Source organism: Taudactylus pleione, unplaced genomic scaffold (genome assembly GCF_031769625.1).
Source record: "Taudactylus pleione unplaced genomic scaffold, aTauple2 ptg000186l, whole genome shotgun sequence".
NCBI lineage: Eukaryota > Metazoa > Chordata > Amphibia > Anura > Myobatrachidae > Taudactylus > Taudactylus pleione.
Genome location: NW_028284588.1, coordinates 13236243 through 13241757, shown reverse-complemented (window position 1 = coordinate 13241757; position 5515 = coordinate 13236243). Strand labels below are relative to the sequence as shown.

Below are 5515 nucleotides of genomic sequence, written 5' to 3'. Positions count from 1 at the left end.
GGAGAGAGGAAAGAGCATCACGTGTGTGCGGTTTCACTAATAAGGGGGAGATGAATTCCTCTGTGCGCATGCGTGCTGTGTTCGAGCCGCTCGGGTGTGCTTTGCTTTCTCTACCCTGCTGCCTTGCGCGGTGATCTGGGACAGGAGGGACGAAACGCCGCACTCGCTTACAGACACAACCGGCGGGGTGTGACAGGAGCGGCACCAGCAGATGGTCAGTCATGTTGTGGGAGCCCACTCAGGTTATTTTGTTTTGTTTTGTTTTCCTTCCTGGAGCCTGACCGCAGCGATATCGAATCCCCGTGTGTCCCTATGTGTAGCTGCGCCTATTTTATAATGAGTCTTCTACTGTTTTTTCATCTCAGGAGCCAGGTACATAAAGGTCACATCACTGCCATGCTGCTACAGTACAGTCCTGTAAATCAGTGGTTCTGAAACTCGGTCCTCAGGACCCCAAACAGGTCACGTTTTCCAGGTCACCCAGCACTTGCACAGGTGTATTCATTAGTCACTGACACGTTTTAAAAGATCCACAGGTGCAGCTAACTGTTTTACTAGTAATTATGTGAGGAGACCTGCAAAACATGCACTGTTTGGGGGTCCTGAGGACCAAGTTTGAGAACATGTGCTGTAAATCATTCACCTCTCTACTGCCAGGTACACACTAGGGGCGAGATGCGGTCAAACACCAAAAATGCGGGTTTAACCACATTTCTCATATGCCCTAAGTCCCGGAGTGCAATGCACTCTGGGACTTAGTTGTGGTGGGTAATGCCATCTTCCTGACGGCATTACCCATAGAAGCCTATGGCATACTTGCCTACTTTTGAAAAAGCATTTCAGGGAGATTGTGGAAGCACCACCTACAGTATATGCGTGGCAGTATAGTGGACGTGTACTGAAAGATCTGCAAGGTGCTCAGGGAGAGTTGGCAAGTATGGGCTTCTTTTCGCAGAGTGCTGAGAGGGATCCATTTGGATCCCTCCCAGCACCCCCCGGAAGTCCTTCCATCGCAAAGGGCCGCTCTTACTGACAAAGTGGTCCTTTGCAGGGATCTTCATACATACCGGCGTTACCTACGGTAGGATCGGATGAAATATCGGGCACATAGTCTACCTACCCTCCAACATGACCCGTTCCATTAGGTACAAAACACTCTGTTCCTGGACTTCCCATCTAATGTATGATTGCAGTCTCCTGTGTTGAACTAGGTAATTGACAGGTGTTTCAGCACAGGTGTCTGGAACTCCAGGAGCATAGCATTTTGTACCTAATGGAATGGGTCATGTTGGAGGCTCTGTCTCTAGAGTGTACCTGTTATGTCACTGACGATGCAAGCTCACACGTCATCGACAATGCAGCATGGCCCCCACCGTCTTTTCATCGCTGCACTTGCCAATGCCGGTACCCTGTTGGGTTCCGACGCTTACGAGGTTGGTATACACTAGACGTCGTCTAGTGCAGGGGTGGCCAACCAGTCGGAGACAAAAAATAACTGTGCTCAAGTTAAAGAGCTGATCGCATGCGCAAAAATGGGGCATAGCCTAGCTGTTACACGGCCATGCCCCATTTTTTGTGCGCACGCCTTTGGTATGACATTTGCAGGAGCATGACCTTGTCACACCCCCGTTTTTAGTCACGCAGGGGCGAGCCCAGCACGTTGAAAATAGACATTTTACATACATTTCGAAATATAATTGTTTTACTGTTGAAGTGAAAGAAAAAGCCAGAGCAATATAGAAAACACTGAAATAGCCACGTTCATATAAAATACACAGAAACAAGCCAGATCCAAATAAAATACATTTAAAATACACATCCACATAGAATACAAATTGAAATCCAGAACCACATAAAACACATTGAGAAAGCCAGTGCCCATTATGTTGTGCCCCCCAGTAGTTGTGGCCTTTATGCAGTGCCCCCTGTATTTGTGCTGCCAAAGTAGTGTCCCTCAAGCAGTGCAGGCGCACAGGGCAGGCTCCTCGGATGATGTCACCCGCGCAATGCATCACTGGGAATGCTGGCCTCTGAAGCGATCAGAGGTTTCTTTAGTCTCTGATCGCTTCAGAGACCAGCAATCCCAGTTCCAGTGGGGGGGAGCCGCATGCGGCTCGAGAGTCGCTGGTTGGCCATCCCTGGGTGTACTGGCCTTTGAGCTGGGTACACATTAGACTATATCTTGAACGATTTGGCCGATTCCGACGCATCGGAACGTCAATCGTTCATATCGTCCACTGTGTACTGCCAAAGTGTGCTCCTGCAGGTTGTCCATCTTTTGTACATGCAGAAAGATCTAAGGATGTCCCTAGCGATGTCATGCTGCCAAATGCAGCATGGCCCCCACTACCCCTCCTCCGTCGCTGCCGGAATCAGCAAGTGTGTATGCACTTGCCGATGCCAGGTTCCGTAGCTCACAAGATCGTACTGGGTACACATCGTCTAATATGTATCCAGCTAAAGGGGCCTATTTATCAAACTTATCAGCTGCTTATGTCATATGGTACCTATAATTGCATGTGGATAGTCTGAGAGCTGTCTGGGCAGTAGATAAGACTGGTCTGTATTCTGTATAGGAATCGATATTAAATATTTTGAAATTACCGGTATCTGTCTGATTTAGTTGATAACCCATCTGCTTCTGTTATCCCAACTCTATGGGAGAGCCTAGAACACCACAAGAACTTCTACTCTCTCAGCCTACCCGAGAATCTGAGCAGCAGCCTCCACCCTGGACCTGCTGCAAATGGGTTGGGTATGGGATCCCGACGGTCGGGATGCCGGCAGCCAGAATACCGACGGCGGCATCCCGACAGTCAGAATCCAGACACCATTATGTAAGTAGCTAACGCTAATCCTTACCCTTACCCCTCCCTCCCTGATGTCTGAACCTAACACTCCCCCTAGTGCCTAACCCTAAACCTAACACCCCCCCCTAACCCTGATACTTGCCGTCGGGATTCTGGAGCCGGGATTCCGGCCGTCTGCATCCTGTCTGGCAGGATTCTGACTACCTCCCCATTGCAAACAGCAACTGTGCATTCTCAGTATTTAATGCTAATTTTCTTCCTTTATATATCTATCTTCCTTATTGAATCCTATATGCCAGAGGTTCCCAAACTCTACCATTACAGTCCAGGTTTTAAGGATATCCATGCTTAAGCACAGATGACTTAATTAGTACCTCAGTTAATTTGATTTAACCAAACATGAATAACCTTAAAACCTGGACTGTAATGGCAGAGATTGGGAGCCTCTGGTATATGCCGATTCCATATCGATTAAGGATTTTGTTATGGGCTCTCTGATTGGCTATCCCAAATTTGAACTGGCAGTGCTCTTCACTTTTTACCTTTTAGTCAGGACTGATAGCAAAGCAATTGATCTGCAGATGATGGTTGTTCATACACTCTGAACAACAATCATCTGGCCGGGGAGGGGGGGGGGGGGGTGTCGCGCCCCCCTCCCCACAGCCTCTGCAGCAAGTGTACGGGTGGTCAGCAGACCGCCCGTACACACAGCACGGCGGACAGAGATATCTGCCATCAGCTGTGCAGCAGAGACAACTTAATATGTCTGTGATTGATGTTGTTCACAGACAGAGCGCTGGTACATACTGGCCGACCGGCACCCGATACTGGATGACCGGCACCCGATATATTGGCCAATCAATTGATTGGCCATTATATCTGCTAGTCTGTACCCAGTATTCGTCGCTGTCCAACAATCATTCCTTAGCACAGCAATAAGGAAAGGTACTTCTTGAGACCACCATTGATAAATATGACCCTCACATTCCATTGTCAATTTTTAAGCTGTGGCTGCATGCAGTTTTTTTCCAGCTCCCCCTCCATCTCCATCCACTGATAAAGCACCACAGATCTTTTAAGATTTCCATTTTAAAATGGCTGTGGAAGAGTCTGAGCAGGACCAGTAGAATATCTTTAATTTCAGATTTTTTCAACCCTTTGTAGATTCACAAAGCCTCGGACGTTTTATTATTTATGATCTTACTGGTTTTAATATGTAATAGTCAATTGTATTAAAAGTAATTGAAATTATCACTGTAACAAAGTACATTAAATACGGTGAGGTTGATCTAACATGATTTTTTACTTATTTTTTTTCTCCAGCTCTGATCATGGCATCCCTTTTGCTGAGAAGAGCATTGTTTTCTGTGTCAAAATCTTTATTTGTCAGCATGAATCCTCTAAGTTTTTCATCCGTGGCTTTTAGGGCCTGCACGCTTTATACCATCCCAAAGAACATTATGGCCTTCAGAAGTTCTCTGTTTCTCACCAGCAATCACCTCCTGCCAGCACAGCATATCTCAGGGTTGAAAACAAAAAGTGTCCTGAAGAAACGCTGCAAAGACTGTTACATGGTGAAAAGGCGTGGGAGGCTTTATATCTACTGCAAGAGCAATGGAAAGCACAAACAAAGACAAGGATAGCTGACTGTCTGCTGAGAGAGATAGATTTGGACACTTATTTAGTACCTTTACTTTCTGTCATTGGAATATAGAGTAGAAACAGAAATACTTGTACTAATCACAATTTGTGTACAAACATGAGCTTTGCAGTGCCACACCATAGACCCAAATAAAAGAAAACAATTCACCCTGGAGGTGAGAGGATCTTGTTTCAGTGCACACACCTTTTATATGTTGCCAAAAGAAACAACATTTGGATGGTGTAGACTAGGAAATTCAAAATGCAGGTCTATGCAAAATTATGAACAGCGATTAACTCAACGTTTTATTGAAAAAAATAAAATAAAAACAATTCTGGGGTTGTATTCAGCTACAGAAAAGGGATTACTTATGTTTAAGGTTGGTTCACAGGGAAATCCCAAGGACAGAAATTCCGTATAGCTGACTAATCAAGATGCCTTCAAGTTCATATGTTGCCAAACTACCATCATTTCACTTAGTCTACAGGTCAGAGGTATTCAACATGCTGCCTTCCAGCTGCTGTGGAACTATACATTCCAGTATGTTCTGCCACAGTATTTGCATGCCCAAATAGCAAAACTGGCAGATCTTTCTGGGATGTATAGTTCTACAGCAGCTGAATGTTGAATACACCTGCTATAGGTAATTCAGTAGTAATGGACAGGTTTGTAGTCATTATTTATTTTGGGACAAATCATGGTTGATATTTATATGACTTTATTTCATTGTACAAAGTGCAGCAGCAGCTTTTCACAGTGTGCAAATTAGACATTCATTACATTTAATAATGTAACACAACTTCTGTAGAACTTGTAGTTATAAACTTTGCTCCTTGGTACCTGTCTACAATAGAACTGTGGGCCTGATTCAGAGCCGAACGCTCTGACCAGAGCGCTCACTCTGAATCAGGGCCCTCCTCCATGAAAATGGAGCGTCCTCCCGGACGCTCGCATAGCTGTGGGTGACCACCCACAGCTTATGCGAGCGTCCATGATGATGGTCGCGATGGTCAAGACCAGCGCGACCATCGGGCTTGCGACGGAGACCCTGCCGCAAGCCCTG

General features: G+C 45.9%; 1 long non-coding RNA gene across 1 annotated transcript; it reads left to right on the top strand.

The window, feature by feature from the left end:
* Positions 1-4449: 4449 nt before the first annotated feature.
* Positions 4450-5407, top strand: LOC148519662 (uncharacterized). The gene is made up of 2 exons (XR_015878917.1): positions 4450-4939; positions 5067-5407. It is a non-coding gene; the product is annotated as an uncharacterized LOC148519662 (long non-coding RNA).
* The last annotated feature ends 108 nt before the right edge of the window (positions 5408-5515 follow it).